This window comes from Protopterus annectens, chromosome 13.part0, assembly GCF_019279795.1.
Source record: "Protopterus annectens isolate FY-2018-M chromosome 13.part0, PAN1.0, whole genome shotgun sequence".
Lineage (NCBI taxonomy): Eukaryota > Metazoa > Chordata > Ceratodontiformes > Protopteridae > Protopterus > Protopterus annectens.
The window spans coordinates 1,319,876,354-1,319,897,325 of NC_056747.1; positions in this window are offsets into that span (position 1 = coordinate 1,319,876,354).

Below are 20,972 nucleotides of genomic sequence, written 5' to 3' on the forward strand. Positions count from 1 at the left end.
TATTTGGTGATAATTGGTGGTGGAGTGGTAGAGGGTATTTTTTGGGAGAAATGGGTGTGATAGAGAGATGAAATCTGAGCTGAATTTGTTTTATTTTCCTGCTCATAATTTCAGTTCAATAAGTCCAATCTTTTTTATTTGTGGTCTGCAGTTCATTTTGTTTTTTATTACATCTGGTTTCTGAGAGACACACTTGGATTTCAGAATGCTATGTGAACCATTTCAATTAGCCGCGGTGGTGCAGCGGTAGCGTTGTCACCTCGCAGCAAGAGGTTCTCCCATTCGATTCTCGGTTGGAGCACCTTCTGTGTGGAGTCTGCATGTCCTCCCCGTGGTCGAGTGGCATTCGAAAGACATGTGTAGGGCATGCCTTCGTTGAAGGCTGGGCGTCGAGCTGGCACCTCAAAAATCTGCTGCCAATCATTAGTGGACCGGAGTTCCACTGTGGTGACCCCTAACCGGGAAAAGCCAAAAGAAAGAAGACGATGTGAACCATTTCAATTGTTTTTATGTTTCTGGTATATAATTGAGCAGGTTGCATGGTCACACACAGAGCATTTTTTTTTATCTTACTTTAGTAAATTTTCCTGAAAATATTTTTTAAATGAACAATAAAGAAATGTGTTCGTGCACTTCACACTTCATGTTCAGCATCAGCTATTACCAAAACTAATTCACTAGCAGTATCCGTGAACATCCAGAAAAATGTCTATTGTTGTCAGCACACAGATTGTTAATTTGAAAGCAATGTTAACCATATGCTGTCGCCTCTTAAACATTTTTTATTTAATGCAATCATTTCTTTCTTCTCAGTAATTTGTGCCGTTATTTGCAGATTTAAAACAATGAAACCTTTGCACACCATTTCGGTGGCACCATTCAAATTCAAGGAATTATTAAACATCTATGCAAATAAAATTAGGAAAAAAATTCACAACGTTTAACAGTAATAAAAAAAAAACAATAACCAACATAGTTCACAGCAGAAATAAAAATTCTTTATCAGAGTTGTCATTAAAAACCAGGCCATTCAGGAATGTTTTCAGTGAGCTCTTGGCTATTGCGAGACATATGCCTTTTAAGTCTATTTTGCCTTAAGGCTAATGAATTTTTAAAGGCTCTATCAGTCATGGAATGTAGGCTTCAAACTGGATCAATAATAACAGCAGAGAAATTAAAATACGATCTTAGACAAATGCATTCTTAATCAGTTTGCATTAATGAAGCCAGAACTATAAATATTTATGTTTCTTTGTAATCTGTTTTCTCATAACAATTAAGGTATAATGGATCATAACATCGTGACAGCAACCACCTGATCTGATTATCTAAAAAATACGTTAATACAGGCTTTGGGGTGAACTAAATAACTTATATTTCATATATTAATCTGTCATGCACAGTAAAAAAGACATTTGCTCAAACCTGTGAAGTGAAACTTTATACCTTACTCTTAATACCTCTCAACTGTACAGATTTTCACAGGATGTCCAGATTTTTGTATGATATTTTTGGTCCGTTTATCATAAAATTCTGTTTTTCTGGCGAATCATTGGCAAATCATTCAAGAATGAAGTCAGAAAATAATGACAGACATTTGAGATTCAGACTTCATACCCTTCAGAGAATTTATGCTAATGCAAAACCAGTTATTCTATTAACTAAGTTTGTTAGAGCAATACCTAAAAATTGCCCCTATTTTTGGGCCACTGTCCACCAATTATTTATAGCTTTGTCCATATTTCTTGCTTTAAGAGGTCGAGAGATATGATGCATATATGTCTGGGGGGGTAGTCAAACCCATCAAAATGACACAAGCCATTTCTTGAAGAACTGCATATTTATTTAGTCGAACATAAAGTAGGCTGACTTTGCTGTGAGCAGACCAAACATGTAGGTACAAGTGAAATAAAGCAACATTTTGGTTTTCATTAAAGCAAACAGTTCAGTTTATAAGCTGCATTAATGGCAATACTCAGTCCTTTTACAAAACACACTTTTCAGGGCTAATAGTCTGAAATGCACTTTCTAATTAAACAGTGCTCAAGAAATAAGTCTTTATCAATGGTGCACAAAGCAAACAAGTAAAAGTCTCTTCAACAATGAAGGAATCAGGAATTTCAAAGTCTCTTATTATGAGGACTTCCATTGAAGAAAAAGTAAGTCTGTTACCAATAATTGTTTGGCTATGCACTTCCCAGTCCTAGCTATGTATAATGACAACTAGTGGCAATTATATTTTTCCGAAACAGACTCTCAACTTGGAGCTGGCTGCTCCAGCTTCAGTTTGCCCCTCCTTTCTCCAATGTGCTCCATACTCATCTGGACTCTCACTCTTATAACTTCTGTCACTGAATATATTCTGGCTTTAAAAGACACACATGCATCAGAATTCAATTCCCTGGGATGCAGATGCTTTTAAAAGGACCAGTCCATATTTCCTTGCTTGGTATACATTATCCATGGAAAAGGCATTATTATCCCCTGCCAGATACTACTTTTATTTGCCTTTCCAGCGATGGAATTCTAATATCCTTGTCAGGCATTCTTCCATTTAAACAATCAACCTGTGCTACAAATGTCCCTCCTCCAGATAAACCCACCGGCTTTAAGCCTACTGTGCAAGATGCAGTGCATACAGCATGTCTAGACCTAACCAAGGCCTTTGACACTATTCCCCATGCAGGCATTATTGATAACTTGTAAATCTGAATATAAATCTGTGTACTGTGTGATGGATCACCAACTGGCTCTCTGACACAACTCATGAGGTTAGAGTAGCAGATGCCTCTTCAGAAAGCAAAACACTTACAGCGGTATATCACAGGGTTCAGTTTTGCTCCCTTTCCTATTCATCATGTATTTCTCAAACCTTCAGGTGAGCGCTTCTGGTCTATGGCTAACTAAGTTTGAAGATGACTGTAAACTAGGTGTTGTTATTCAAGCTTCAACTAACTCACAATTGCTCCAACATGGCTAAGATCATGTTAACAATGGGCACAAGGACAATTGTCTCAAATTAAAAGAAAAAAATGTAGCATAATAAATTCTAGTAAACAAAACAGTTTCACTTACCATATAGGAGATGCATGGATTTATATCATATTACAGTGTTTTCAGAAACATGAAATCCAAATGTTTGAGACCATATGATTGAGTTTCCAAAAACTTAAATAAAAAAAAAAAATCTATGTTTTTGCAGGGGGCATCCCCCTCTGCAAATTATATGTACCAACTGAGATTGCAATAACATAGCCGGCCTTAGGCATAGGCCAACTAGGGTGCCGGTCTAGCAGGGATGCTTTTCCAGTAAACTTGATGGTGTAAATAGACCAGTAAGGGGGCACCAGGTGGTGTGGGAGGAGCTGTGGAGCCCTTTTCCCTATGGCACTCCTTGACCTAAGCAGACCATGTGCATTAGAGTGGAGAAAAGGGTACATTTCCAGGTAAACCACGTCTATGTAAATCGCAGTATGGTGGGGATTGGGGAATTTACACTTTTTCCCACTCTAGTTCGATCTCAGAGTTGTTAAATATAATTTGCAGAGGGTGTGGGGGTAGAGCTGACATGCAAAAATGTAGATTTATTTTTTTTAATTCGAGTTTTTAGAAACTCGGTCATGTGGTATCGACCATATGAATTTTGAGTTTCCAAAAACTAGATACTATGATATAAATCCATATATCTATAGGTGTAGATATATATATATATATATATATATATATATATATACATATATATATGTATATATATATATATATATATATATATATATATATATATATATATATATATATATATACATATATATATATATATATATATATATATATATATATATATATATATACTATATATCTATCTATCTATATAAATATATATATATATATATATATATATATATATGCATACATATATCTATATATAGGTTTACTATTAAAATATCGAAAATTAAAACAAAAACGGTGCTTAACAGTGAACTAATGTGCCAAAAGTACACATTACCTAATGACCTTAATGTCAAAAATCAGCTGTTAATGCCAAAAATGTCGAACACATCATTTTAAAGCACTTAACAGCAATTTCACCCTTGCCCTAACTCCCTAACCAGTAGACCTAACATCCCATTTACGCAGGGGGCAAGCCCGCCTGCACACCCCTATGGGGGGGTTGTGCCCCCCTAACTATTCCAACTCTGAGATTGCACTACAGTGAGGAAAGGGATGTATTTCCCTAACTGTACAGTACACAGTACATTTTCCAGTATAATGTTTGATTATGTAGCTTCTGTAGTTTAATAGTTCATAGGCGTACAATGCTATGTCGGCATTGTAATACTAAACCTATATATATATATATATATATATATATATATATATATATATATATATATATATATACATACACACACAAACACACACACACACACACACACACAAACACACACACACACACACACACACACACACACACACACACACACACACACATATGGTTTACCATCAACGTGTGAAAATGCAGTTTGAAAAAACTGGTTGGTCAAAAGTCTGTTCTACCAACATCTGTAATGTTGAACTGAAAATTTATGGCTGCATATTAACAAAAATGAGTACACATTCGCTAATATGCAGTCAACGTGTTGAATTGAGATTGAGGCACAGTGGGGATTGGAAAATGTTCCATTTTCCTCACTGTAGTACAATCTCTGAGCTAGAATATATAATAAGCAGAGGTGGGGGATGGGCGCAGCCCCCCACATGAGGGGTGCAGGGGGTGCAGCCCCCCCCGTGCAAAAATTTTATAGGTAACACGGACTTTTGATATTGGAACTTCCAGTGTTCAAATGTCGATTTTGTGGTTACCATTTCCGCCATTTTGGTAATTCTATATTACCAAATTCGGAAAACAAATTCAATCCAAATCTGGAAAAATGTTTTGATTTTCCACATTTTGATGGTAAACCTATACATATCCTTAATTGTATATCTATATACATAAGATTAATCCAGCTTCTTCTTCTTCTTCATCCTTGTCACAGTTTCCCTCATCCATACAATATATTTTGTTGCAGTATTTGAAAGACAAACAGCGATCATTACACCTTTTTCCATTACCCATCCTGCTTATCCAGTTTCGGCAATTTATTTGTATTATTGCAATCATCACTAGCACAAACAAAAACATCATAATCAAGAACAATTTTTTCACTCCTTCTTCAATTTTTCTTTTCTTTTCTTAACCAGGTGTTTACCATAATTTTCACTCAAGATGGCACATAACACTTCTTTAATACTTTTATTTTTCCCACCCCATAATCCTCTAAAATATGCCACATAACCTCATCACTTACCAAACCAACTGCTTCTGCAACTTCACATGCATTCACCTCAATTTTTATTTTCTTTCTTAATCAGCCGTTTATCATCATTTTCACCCAAGAAGACTCATAACACTCCTTTAATACTTTTATTATTTTTCCCAGCCGATAATCCTCTAAAATATGCCACATAGCCTCATCACTTCCACCCCAAGTGCTTCTATAACTTCACATGCAGCCAACCTTGCATCTTTAATCTCCCTTAAATAACATCTAGTACTTTTTCTATTGCTACTAACATTTACTTCACCTCTTTTCCATTTACTCCTTATACCCCTTTACCTATCAATTCTCCCAAACAATCCCCATATTATATTCATAAAGGTTTTATAGACAGTCCTCATGATTCAATAAAGTCAGTATAGGCTCTGTGTAGAGCCTACATGGAATATATCCATGTACATGATCATGGTTCACCCTCAGCAGCGCACCATACATATTAATTATGGTACGCGCCTAAGGGAGGTCACAGCAACACAGATATTGAATTTGTGTAAGACTGATGGTGTAGCCACACACCTTTTGGCCCATCCACCTTGCCTGAAAGGTGTCCAAGAAATTTTTATTTCATTACATTGCATTTTAATTTTTTTTTTTGCATTTATGTATTTATATGTTTGCTTGCACAGTGTGGCATGTTGCTTAACTGTGCTTAGCTTTGCACAGATACACATCAGACATCCACTAGTCATCTAAAACTAGAAACTGGATGCATTCAGTGTTAATAAATAATGTTTTTATTTATGTTTTTTTTTTTTGTGCTTGCACAATGTGGAGCTTTGCTTAGCTAGGCATAGGGAGACATACTTAAGCAGGAGACATCTACTAGACAGCTAAAATAGAAACTGGATGCATTCAATATTAATTTTTGTTTTTTTGTCCTTGTTTGCATGATGTGGTGCATTGCTTAGCTAGGCATAGGGAAGCATACTTAAGCAGTAAACATCTGCTAGACAGCTAAAAATAGAAACTGGATGTATTCAATTGTTGTAAGTCCACTGTGTTTAGCAATGTGCAAACGCATGCAGCAAAGCTGCACTACCCTTACAGACACCTTCACAGTATATTTGAAGATATTCCAGTTTCATGCAGTGTCCCAGTGGCTAAATAGATTGAGTCATTATCTGCAATGTAGTAGGTCCTGGGCTCTAGTCCTGGCTAATAATTCCTTTTACAATAGTGCTGTGAAACTGTGTCAGGTAACTGAAACATTGGTTGACTTCAGATTAAATAATTGTTACATTTACCAACAGAAAAGCTGTGCGATGCTAAGCAGTGCTTAAACATCAACAGTCTTTTCCAGTTTGTGCATTGCTAAGCTTCTCTTAAACATGGATTGTGCACGTTTGCGTGATGCTAAGCGACATGACACGTTTTTGAAGTTACAGTATGATGTGCAAGGGTGAGAATACAGCCAATATAAAGGTCAATAGGTGGGAATTTCACATCCTTCCTTGGAGCCAGTCCTTGAATGTGGGTATGGTTGCTGGCGTTAGTGAGAGAGTGCATTTTAGGGCACAAACGTGGGGTGTGCAGGAGTCCAGGGTTTCAGTGGACCCCTTGTATGACACTATGAACTCTGGCTGTTACAGGGTGATTACCAGGGCTCAGAGTGTAAGTCTGAGGACTGGGATAATTTGGCCAGGGACCTTACAGTGCATATGATATCCCCCACCCTGGTGAGGAAGATGCTGACATTTGTGCAGTCACAGAAACCTGGTTCAAAGCTGCAGACAGCACCCCAGCCTTACCTGGCAACTCATCCTATCATACATTCAGTCCCCAAACTGTGAGGAGCAAAGCCAAAGAAGGTGGAGTTTCAATATATTAAAGACACACACACCTCCAGGCTAGTCAAACAGTATGACACACAGGAAACACTCCAGGTGTAGTTAACCATTAACAAGACCCCTATTCAAATTATAGCGAGCTACAGGTCACAAAATTTGACTCAAAATGTCCACTCCACCTATGTAGACCTCATTAAATCTATCAAGATTCAACCTTTTACCCTGATATTGGGTGACTTTAATTACCCAACTATAGACTCTAAAAACTACTCAGAACACAAATGCCCCGAGATTCCTCGATTTTATCAATACAAATGCCTTGGAACAGCTAGTTGATACCCCCACAGGAGGTGATAATATCTTGGACTTAGCATTAACCAATATGAGTAACCACTGCAGCCCTCCTACAGTATCATCCTCCCTGGTAAGATCTGACCATAAAGCAGTCACTTTCAAAGTCACCATCTCCACTGACCCCCTTTAGCTATGGTCAACCAATAAAACTTCTCCAAAGCTGAATACAGCCTCCTGAGGGATGGTGTAAACAGCTTCACAGCCCCCTCCCCCTCTGTAGGAACTGATACCCATGTCCTAATCTACACCAAAGTACTATATGAGCATTTATATAGATGCATGGAACAAAGAATACCTGACAGGACAAAATCATCCTCCACAAGGAAGAGTAAACCTGTCTGGTGGACATCTGCAATAAATAAACTATATAACAAAAAGAAAAAATTGCTGTCCAGGACCAAGAAGGAGTAGGTGCCCTACTGGAAACAATCTCTCCTCAGCCTGAACAAGCAAATAAGAACACTAGTCAAATCCTCTAAAGCTAACTTTGAGTCTAAACTGGCCACATTTACTAGAGACAATCATAAGGCCTTCTTCACAAATGTCCACAATCTCAAAGGAAGCACCCAGATCTGTTCAGAACTGGTGGTCAAGGACACCACATACACAAATGCTGTAGATAGAGCCAGTCTACTGGCTGACAGATTCAGGGAAAACTTTTCCCCTCTGTCCCCCGATCAGTAAATCAGGACATCCGCAGTACCTGCCTCCCACCCCTTATCTCAAGGGAACAGGTAATCACTGCCCTCTCAAAGGCAAAAAATACAGCCTCCATGGGACCCGATAAAATCCCAGGCTGCATCCTACATGAATTCAGGCATGAACTTGCAACACCATTAGGCACCCTATTCAACCAAAGCCTGAGTACCGGCTTTGTTCCAGTCGAGTGGAGGACAGCCACTGTCATCCCTTTACACAAAGGTGGAGCATCCACCAATCTGGGAAATTATAGACCCATCAGCCTAACTAGCCTAATCTGCAAGGCCATGAAACAGATGATCATGGACCTCATTAAAAGGGACATTGGCAGCCTCCAAACACTTGATGCCACACCGTTTGGCTTTGTCAAGGGGAAGTCATGTTTGTTAAATTTGGTCGACTTCTGTGAGACAGTCACCATAGTCATGTACGAGAGGAAGAAGGTGCACACCACCTACCATGACCTGGCCAAAGCCTTCAACACTATTCCCCACTCAGGCATAATAGATAAACTCTCTCAACTAGGCATCAATCCATATGTTACCAGATGGGTAGCAAACTGGCTCACTGGTAAAACCCACCTAATCAAAATTATGGAAGCCACCTCAAGCTGTAGACACGGAATGAGCAACGTTCCCCAGGGTTGGTCTTGGGGCCACTGTTATTTGGGATTTACTTTTCTGAGATGGAGGCCAAAACCAGTGGGCTATGGCTGACCAAGTTTGCAGATGACTGCAAGCTGGGTGCGATCATCAATTCCCCAAGTGATGTGGACGTCCTCCAAGAGGATCTCATTCAAACAAATGACTGGTGCCAGAAACATGGCCTCAAGCTGAATGCCAAAAAATGCATTATCACCCCTTTGGAAAGAGTGATGTCCCCACATATTATCACATTAATAACAACATCCTAAGTATACAATCAGTAGTGAGGGATTTGGGTACCCGGGTTGATAGCAACCTGACTTTTGACCACCATGTTGCTTCCACTGTACAGAAAGCTTTCTACATGGGCCACCTCATAAGTAAAGGTATCTCATCCAGGGATATCCCTGTATTCTTCCGTTATAAGGCCAATTCCTGAGTACAATGCCCCTTCAGCATGTGCCTCACAAAGCACATGTAGCAGCTGGAGAGACCACAGCGGTTCCTCACCGGAAGAATCCAGGGCCTCAAACATCTACCTTACACAGATAGGCTAAAAGCCCTGTCCCTCTACTCAGTTTCATACAGACTCCTTAGAGGTGACCTCTGTCTGGCAAAGGAACATTGGACACCTGGGTCCAGGTGGCTAGGGATGGGTGCACCCAACAGATATGTAAGTATGTTTTCCAGTAATTTATAAATATACAAGCTGAATCTGTGCAAAACTGGTATGCATAATAGTTTCCTTCTCTTACCACAGCTGCAGAAGAGAGGGCTCGCAATATACAGTCCCATGCAGGGTGTTTGGCCTGGATGAGGCAAGTGTGTGGTAATTAAGAAAATCATCAAAGTAACAACTTAATGCATAAGTTAATAATACAATAAAGTAAATACAGATTTTGCAGTCTAGACAGTCAGGCATCTTACATATTTATTAATGTGTCACTGTTTATCAGAAATGGTAAAGAAAGTTAAAGCAAGTAGGCATGCAGTACTGTGTAGCATCGCTTCCAACCATCAGTTAATGTTGTGGTCTACCCAGATTAAGAGTCACTGTTCTGGTCTGCTCACTGTCTGAAATATGCTGTAGGTTGAAGTCAATAAATGAACAGAGTATACATGTAAGTTAGTAGAAGTCCTAGACAGCGAGAGGGGTGTGGCCAAGGATGAACACAGGATAGCAGCAGATTTCTTCAGCTCCACCAATTTCATTACACTGACAGGAATTAATTACTTAAAAAATTAATTTTTGAAGTAATTTTCTTTCTAAATACGTTTGTTTTATATAGTTCTTGAACTATATCTAAAAAAGAAAGGAAATCTTAACAATATTCCTGTCAGAAATCACTGTGGAAATTTTCCTGTCAGTTTATCAGTCTGAAATGAGTTCCAGTAAGACAAATTCTCAAGACTCCAGCATCAAGAAAGAACTTCAGTCTCTGATAATTATAATCCAGCAACTTACTGATAAAATGGATAAAATGGATACTAAAATAGACACCTTCATAGAAAAAACTACAAAACAAATAGACCTGTTACATACAGACCTGCAACAACAGAAGAACCAGATGACAGGCATAGAAGAAGCTGTGAATGACATGGAAAATAGAATCCAAGAAGAGGAAATCAACATTGAGTTTCTGCTGAAACAAAATACACATTTACAAACAAAGCTGGATGACCTGGAAAATAGATCTAGGCGCAATAACATTAGGATTTTTGGACTGCCAGAAAATATTGAAGGTAACAATATTACTTCTTTTTTAACAACTTGGCTCCTAAAACTTTAGACTTACCAGAAGCATTCTCTTTTGGTATCGAAAGAGCACATAGATCTATAGCTAATACTAACTCTAACAAAAAATATCCTAGATCAGTTATAGTTAGATTTCTATCATCTTTTGATAAAGAGATGGTTCTTAAATCTGCTTGGGCTAAAGCTCCTGTTAAGATTAATGAGACAACTGTGCGTTTTGACAATGACTATTCTTCCATGGTAATAGCTAAAAGAAAAGTTTTTCTGCCACTAATAAGGGACTTAAAAAAGCACAGTTTAAAACATACCTTCTGTTTCCTGCCAAGCTTAAAATCTTCCTTCCTGATGGTCCTAAGGTTTTCGATGATTTAGGCTCTGCTTTACTGTTTGTCAGAAAAAAGGATTTTGGATAAAATAGAAGAAATGGAACGGGCTAGTTCTTCATTAAAGAGATTGGCAACTGAAGCTTCATGGAAGACTTCAGAGAAGAAGAAGAGACTAAAAAACAAATGATTTGTTATATGTTTTTTTTCTCTCTCATCATTTTAGTTCATTATTAATCTTTTTGAATATAGTTCCTGCATTTCCAGAAAGCCACAAATATTTTGGAAAAGATTTAATCAAAGTTATTCTCTATGTGCAAAGAAATGTTTTGTTTCATAACCAGTCAAAAAACCTGAAGATTTAATGGCAAGCTGTGATTCAATTTGTTTCTCTTTCTGAAAAGAAGTAAGGTTAGTAATTTGATACATTTTTTTTATCTTTACCTTTTTTTCCTTCTCCTTTTATTATTTTCTTTGTTTAAACAATGACATTCTATTTAGATTATGTAGTGGGTAAAGGGTGGGGGAGAGCAGGGAGAGAACAGTAATGAAAATATCATTAATAGAATAATAACATATTTATTCCTTGTAAAAGTTTTTATAAGTTCTTCAAATGCTATTTCTAGTTATACTTTCTTGATTATACTGCTTATGCCTGTTTGTAAATAATCTGTTATGCTTTAACTAATAATAATCAGAACTAAATAAGAGTAAATAATATGTTTTATTTTTAACTCTATTAATATAAACAGTAAATAACATTCCATTGTATATACTTCTTACAGCTTTCTCTTACATTTTTTTATTTCTGCCTCACTCCCTTTTATTTTCTACTCTCTTTTTCTTTTCTTTATTAATATATAGAAATGCTTTTGATTGTGTGGGCACAGTCAATAATAGGATTTGTATGAAAATTGAGTTGGGAGAAGAATGTTGAGTTTTATTGCTTGTTGGTAATTTTGGGCTTAATTTCACTTACATAGAGACTGTAATGATCTGTGGAATACATTGTGAAGGTTTTGTCATGTTTAGATGCATTTACACTGCTAAATGAATGTTTGTCACTAGTTTTTAATAAGTTTCCCGCCAAAATGTTAAGAGAGACAATCTGAGATGTGGGCTGTCTCATGCACAGTGTTCATGAGTTACTTCAGAAGCTTCAGCTCACAGAATTCTCACAGAGAAACTGAAAGTAGTTAGTATAACCTTTGACATAGTTATCACACTGACACACTACAGATTCAGGAAAATACTCTATTCATAAAATATGTCAGTTATAATGTTTTGTTTCATAACCAGTCAAAATATCTGAAGATTTAATGGCAAGCTGTGATTCAATTTGTTTCTCTTTCTGAAAAGAAGTAAGAGGCTGTAATGGTCTGTGGAATACATTGTGAAGGTTTTGTCATGTTTACATGCATTTACACTACTAAATGAATGTTTGTCACTAGTTTTTAATAAGTTTCCTGCCAAAATGTTAAGAGAGACAATCTGAGATGTGGGCTGTCTCATGCACAGTGTCCATGAACTACTTCAATAGCTTCAACTCACAGAATTCTCACAGAGAAACTGAAAGCAGTTAGTATAACCTTTGACATAGTTATCACACTGACACACCACAGATTCAGGAAAAATACTCTATTCATAAAATATGCCAGTTATAATGAGTCTAAATGATGTAGTTTCTTGTAGTAAGTAAATGTCTTATTTTAGAAGGCATAGAAAATGAAACATTTATTTAAATGTTTTTGAAAATCTACTTAACAGCAGCATAATAATCTGTGTTAAAAATTTGTGTTCCAAACATATACTTTACTATAACTCATTTAATTCATCTGATTGACAAGCATAAATAATCTTATAACTCTATTCTGGAAGAAATGTCATGTGATATATTTTAAAGCAGTAGGTTAGCATGATTGTAAAATCTGGTTACTAAAATGTGTTTGCTGTGCATTATTTTGTATAAAGCAGACAGATTTATTCTAGGGACAGCAAGTAGGATAGTGCTCAACAAAGACACAACTCAGTGAGATCAGATATATATATATGTGTGTGTGTGTGTGTGTGTGTGTGTGTGTGTGTGTGTGTGTGTGTGTGTGTGTGTGTGTGTGTGTGTGTGTGTGTGTATGTATGTGTATGTGTGTGTGTGAGTGTGATGGCTTTTTTTGTCTATAATAATGCAAGTGTTTCTGAGAATCTGCATAACTATCCAATATGATTTATAATAATTTCTATGAATACAATATTTTACTCTATTGACAAAATGAATGTTTGCCACAAGTTTTAATAAGTTTCCGCCAAAATGTTAAGGAGACAATCTGGGATGTGGGCTGTCTCATGCACAGTGTCCATGAACTACTTCAAAAGCTTCAACTCACAGAATTCTCACAGAGAAACTGAAAGCAGTTAGTATAACCTCTGACCTAGTTATCATACTGACACACCACAGATTCAGGAAAAATACTCTATTCATAAAATGTCAGTTATAATGAGTTTAAATGATGTAGTTTCTTGTAGTAAGTAAATGTCTTATTTTAGAAGGCATAGAAAATGAAACATTTATTTAAATGTTTTTGAAAATCTACTTAACAGCAGCATAATAATCTGTGTTAAAAACTTCTGTTCCAAACATATACTTTATTATAATTCATTTAATTCATCTGATTGACAAGCATAAACAATTTTATAATCCTATTCTGGAAGAAATGTCATGTGATATATTTTAAAGCAGTAGGTTAGCATGATTGTAAAATCTGGTTACTAAAATGTGTTTGCTGTGCATTATTTTCTATAAAGCAGACAGATTTATTCTAGGGACAGCAAGTAGGATAGTGCTCAACAAGGACATAACTCAGTGAGATCAGATATATATATATATATGTGTGTGTGTGTGTGTGTGTGTGTGTGTGTGTGTGTGTGTGTGTGTGTGTGTGTGTGTGTGTGTGTGTGTGTGTGTGTGTGTGTGTGTGTGTGTGTGTGTGTGTGTGTGTATGTGTATGTGTGTATGTATGTATGTGTGTGTGTGTGTCTGTGCGAATGTGTGTGATGGCTTTTTTTTTTAATAATGCAAGTGTTTCTGAGAATTTGCATAACTATGCAATATGATTTATAATAATTTTTATGAATACAATATTTTACTCTATTGACAATAATGAGTTTAAGTAAATGCTCATATACAAACAATTCAAGATTTTTTTTTGGAAGCTGTTAATAGTATTCACATGACAGAAAATAGATGCATCTTAATATATGTAATGTCTGAATCATATTAGCCAAAGTTTTTGATTTAAATGAATGTTAGAACCTAATTTTCTCTCCTCTTGATTTCTAACATCAAGATTATTTGAATGCTATTTGAATACAAGTGTTATATATTACATAGATCTATATAGTAGTATGAACAGTTTTAAAAAAAAAAAAAGTTTATTTTAGTTTATATGATGCTGGTTTACCAAATGTGTAGTTTTGTCTTGATATATAATTGAATTGAAAACTGTTAACCTCAGTTAAATATAACTAGTATTAAATTAATAAGGTGGTAGCTGAGGTACTGCTGCTTAGGGTAGGGGGTTAACTTGAGTAGTAAATACTACTCTAAGTTGGAGTTTTCAACTCCAGGCTGGATGCAAGGTTTAATCCTTACATTATTTTCACTTGTTCATTGTTATATGTATATAGTTTTGACATCCACAATATATTTTGTACACTCATTGTCACTACAAACAAAATTGAATCCTATACAAAATCCCATAAGAGATTTAATAAATACAGCTATATTTAAAGGTACACCTAAAAGAGGAGATGTAACATTATTTATCTTGTTATTTGTTATTTCGATCATAAGATTCTTGAGTTTTAAAAATGCCAAATGACATCTTTAAAAGGAATTTCTTTAAACATTAATGGATTGAATAATCCGTGTAAAAGGGCAAGCCTAATAAGATACATTACTTTACACAAGGCCAATCTAGTCTTCCTGCAAGAAACCCATCTCTTGAAAAAGATATTGATAAACTAGCCACTAATAAGTATACAGTATTGGTTAGTTCAGAGCACACTCAGAAAAAAAGAGGAGTGGCTATTTTATGGAATAAAGTATGCCCATTCCTAAAACCATTAAGTCTTTTCAGGATGACAAAGGAATGTTTTGTATGGTTACAATACAAATTAATGGGAAGACTTACACTTTAATTAATGTATATTGGATACCTGGAATTGGTATTAATACAGTGAAACATCATATTGATAAGATCATATCATTCTCTATAGGGGATATTATTTTAGCTGGTGATTTTAATTGTATACTACATGAAAGTGATACTACCACTATAAGGAAAAGAAGAATTACATCTAATGCAAAACATTTAAATGATTTTGCTAATTCTTATCATTTGAATGATATTAATAATCAGATAGATTCAAAATCATTACCATACACATTTTTTTCTAACAGATACAAAACTTATTCAAAAATAGATAGGGTCTTTATTTCTAACCAGATGGTAACAGATTTAATTAATTCCAAAATCATTTCATGTCCTATATCTGATCATAACTCAATTGTTTTGAATTCATGATAAAAATACTCATAATGTTCAGATCAAAAGGATACCAGCATACTTAACTCAGCTAAAAGACTATAAAGAATATATACTTTCAGAAGTACAACATTTTCTAGACATAAATAATACTCCTGAAGTCTCCATTGTCTATGTTTGGGATGCCTTAAAATCATATCTATATGGACAAAGTATCAGATGGTATAATAATAAAAGAAATCTTGGGATAAGGAATTGTTAGATATTCAAAGTAAATTAGACTCTTATAAACATAATAATAAAGAAAATATTATCGACAAGAAAGTTATTGAAGACATAACCAAACTAAATGAGAAATACAAAGAAATTTTAACTCATAAAGTTAAAATAACTTTAGAGAAATACAAGTTTTTGTCTTATTCAATAAGCCCCAAATACTTACATAGACTTAAAAATAAAACAAAAAGATTGAATAAACAAAACCATATCAAAGAAATCTTTTATCAAAGGAAAAAGAAGAATGTTTCTAGTATACCAGAAATACTGGATGAATTTAGAAATCACTTTCACAAGATTAACCATAACAACATTAACATGGAACCTAAAGATAAAATAAAGGAGTTTATAACCACAAACATGAATAAAAAGCTTAATAAACAACAGATTAAACTATTGGACAAGAGTATTTCATATACAGAAGTTATTACACAAATAAATAAGCTTAAATCAAACAAAGCACCGGGTAATGATGGTATTATACCAGAGATATATAAAATCCTTTCTAAAACTACATATTCATTAATACATAAGGTTTTTATTTTGGCCCAAACTGAGTTAATAACCCCCCCCATCTTGGCAATATACATTTATTTCACCAATTTTAAAACCTGATAAAGATCCAACTAGATGTTCTTCATATCGACCCATCTCATTACTTAATGTTGATTATAAAATGTTTATGAGTATTTTTGCTGATAGATTGAAGACAATCATCCCGGCATTATAGATATAGATCAGACGGGCTTCATTGTAAATAGAAATACTTTTGATAATATAAGAAGAACTTTAACATTAATTGATTTTGCAAATAGGAAAAAGAAAGATTTAACACTTATTAGTCTTGATATAGGTTCAGCATTTGATTCAGTAAGTTGGGACTATCTGTTTACCTTGCTGAAATGCACAAACTTCTCTGATGCATTTGTAAATTTAATTGAGCATTTATACAAAGGAATGCTGGCTTATATTAAGGTAGGAACATATGTTTCACAAAAAATACCCATTCTTAAAGGTACAAAGCAAGGATGTCCACTTTCTCCACTATTATTCACTTTAGTAATGAAGCCTTGGGCTAATTTGATTAGAAACAGTACTGACATAGAGGGTTTTGAAATAGACGAAAATACAACATCAAAAATTCAACTTTTTGCAGATGATGTTCTAATTACATCAGCAGGATCTAATTCTTCTATGCAGTCTTTATTTGATAAAATTATGAATTTTAAAAGTATGTCTGGTTTAATATTCAATTAAGAAAAAAACTAAAATACTACCTATATATACACGAAAAAATATTCTCATTAGTGATTTTACTAAATATGTACCCAATTCAGGACAGATAACTTATTTAGGTATAATACTATCTAAAGATATTAAATCTATTATATATAATAACTATAATACCTGTTTTCTTAATATACAAAATGTCTTTAATAGCTGGAATAATATGTTTTTACTATGGAGGAGAGACTTACAATTATTAAAATGATAATATTCCCCAAGATTTTATACTTAATACAATCAATAATACTTTCACCTACAAAAATAATTATCAAGAAACTGAATACACTAATGTTAAATTTCTTATGGGCACCTAATAGACCTAGGATTGCATTAAAGAAACATACTAATAGCTGGTCTCAAGGGGTATTTCTTTTCCAGACTTTAATTTATATATTATCTCTTCTATTATAAAAGTTATTACTTTATTAATAGATCAGTCATATATTGCAAAATGGAAAGATTATTGGGAGATAATTAGTATGCACTTCATGAAAATCTCCTTAACACATAAAAATATGATTGTAAATAACTCCATGTTGTGGTTGCTAAAGGAATTTTGTACTTCACCTATTACACCTAAACATATGGTTTGTTACCCATTAAATATTATTATTAGTTATCGTAACTTTATATTCATGCACTCTAAGTATAGGGAATGGAATTTTATTGTATTCCCTATAATGTATACTCAGGGTATGCTTATGTCATCTACTTCTGAAGGAGCTCATTTAGCTATAGATAATGATCTAAAGTACTGGTATCAGCTGATATCTGATAATAAAGTTAAAATCTAGATTTCTTAAAACAAGAATTTGATCTAAGAGAAACTTGCTGGTTAGAGGTTCAGATCTTTAGACAACATCTCATTGATAGAATAGATCTAATGTCTATAACAGTTAAAGAATCTATTCCAAAACGGATTGATTACTTGATATTAAATTTACAGCATAAAGTTTCTGATAAAGGTAAACTTTCATATATACATAAAATTATCAGACAAGAAACTTTTTACAATGTAGATTCATACTGGAATTATTTCACCTCTATTAATGGGGACCCACCAACTCAACAAGATAAACAATATATATTGGAATCTGCTTATAGAACTACATCTTCCATTGTCTGGAGACTTTATACATGGAAATTTTTACATAGATCTTTTTATACACCTTTGATGATGAATAAAATAAATAATAAAGATAATCTATGTAAGAGATGTAATGTAGAAATTAATGCTGACTGGGCTCATATGTTTTATGACTGTATGAAGTTGAAATAATACTGGAAGTCAATTAATGAATTTTTGCAGGCACTTTTTACAGATAATTTCATTATTTCTAAGTCTCTTATATTATTCAACACACCTGTACCTCAATGTGTTAAAAAGATTAAGCTTCCTTGTTATGGTCTATCCTAGCAGTGGCCAGGAAAATAATAACTAGAAATTGGATTTCAGATACACCTCCTTCGTTCAATGAATTTAAAAATGTTATGAATATAATGTGCCATATGGAAATAAGCACAATTAGAATGAGAACAACTAGAAAAACATCATATTATATTGTATGGGATAATTTACAAAATTTGTTAAAAAAATTCTAATTTCAATAGCACGGTATTTTAGTTTAAGTAATTGATCTGATTGTAGTGGATGTCTTTGTAAATACTTTAGTTGTTTTGTTGAATATTATAATAATACCTATTTTAATTACTTGTATAAAATTGTTATGATATTTCTCTTATATGTTAAAACAATAAACCTGTTTTGAAAAAAAAAAAGAAAAAAAGAGGAGTGGCTATTTTATGGAATAAAAGTATGCCCATTCCTAAAACCATTAAGTCTTTTCAGGATGACAAAGGAATGTTTTGTATGGTTACAATACAAATTAATGGGAAGACTTACACTTTAATTAATGTATATTGGATACCTGGAATTGGTATTAATACAGTGAAACATCATATTGATAAGATCATATCATTCTCTATAGGGGATATTATTTTAGCTGGTGATTTTAATTGTATACTACATGAAAGTGATACTACCACTATAAGGAAAAGAAGAATTACATCTAATGCAAAACATTTAAATGATTTTGCTAATTCTTATCATTTGAATGATATTAATAATCAGATAGATTCAAAATCATTACCATACACATTTTTTCTAACAGATACAAAACTTATTCAAAAATAGATAGGGTCTTTATTTCTAACCAGATGGTAACAGATTTAATTAATTCCAAAATCATTTCATGTCCTATATCTGATCATAACTCAATTGTTTTTGAATTCATGATAAAAATACTCATAATATTCAGATCAAAAGGATACCAGCATACTTAACTCAGCTAAAAGACTATAAAGAATATATACTTTCAGAAGTACAACATTTTCTAGACATAAATAATACTCCTGAAGTCTCCTTTGTCTATGTTTGGGATGCCTTAAATTCATATCTATATGGACAAAGTATCAGATGGTATAATAATAAAAGGAAATCTTGTGATAAGGAATTGTTAGATATTCAAAGTAAATTAGACTCTTATAAACATAATAATAAAGAAAATATTATGGACAAGAAAGTTATTGAAGAAATAAACAAACTAAATGAGAAATACAAAGAAATTTTAACTCAGAAAGTTAAAATAACTTTAGAGAAATACAAGTTTTTGTCTTATTCAATAAGCCCCAAATACTTACATAGACTTAAAAATAAAACAAAAAGATTGAATAAACAAAACCATATCAAAGAAATCTTTTCTCTAAGGAAAAAGAAGAATGTTTCTAGTATACCAAAAATACTGGATGAATTTAGAAATCACTTTCACAAGATTAACCATAACAACATTAACATGGAACCTAAAGATAAAATAAAGGAGTCTATAACCACAAACAAGAATAAAAAGCTTAATAAACAACAGATTAAGCTATTGGACAAGAGTATTTCATATACAGAAGTTATTACACAAATAAATAAGCTTAAATCAAACAAAGCACCGGGTAATGATGGTATTATACCAGAGATATATAAAATCCTTTCTAAAACTACATATTCATTAATACATAAGGTTTTATTTTGGCCCAAACTGAGTTAATAAACCCCCCATCTTGGCAATATACATTTATTTCACCAATTTTAAAACCTAATAAAGATCCAACTAGATGTTCTTCATATTGACCCATCTCATTACTTAATGTTGATTATAAAATGTTTATGAGTATTTTTGCTGATAGATTGAAGACAATCATCCCCGGCATTATAGATATAGATCAGACGGGCTTCATTGTAAATAGAAATACTTTTGATAATATAAGAAGAACTTTAACATTAATTGATTTTGCAAATAGGAAAAGAAAGATTTAACACTTATTAGTCTTGATATAGGTTCAGCATTTGATTCAGTAAGTTGGGACTATCTGTTTACCTTACTGAAATGCACAAACTTCTCTGATGCATTTGTAAATTTAATTGAGCATTTATACAAAGGAACGCTGGCTTATATTAAGGTAGGAACATATGTTTCACAAAAATACCCATTCTTAAAGGTACAAAGCAAGGATGTCCACTTTCTCCACTATTATTCACTTTAGTAATGGAGCCTTGGGCTAATTTGATTAGAAACAGTACTGACATAGAGGGTTTTGAAATAGACGAAAATACAACATCAAAAATTCAACTTTTGCAGATGATGTTCTAATTACATCAGCAGGATCTAATTCTTCTATGCAGTCTTTATTTGATAAAATGATGAATTTTAAAAGTATTTCTGGTTTAATATTCAATGAAGAAAAACTAAAATACTACCTATATATACACGAAAAAATATTCTCATTAGTGATTTTACTAAATATGTACCCAATTCAGGTCAGATAACTTATTTAGGTATAATACTATCTAAAGATATTAAATCTATTATATATAAT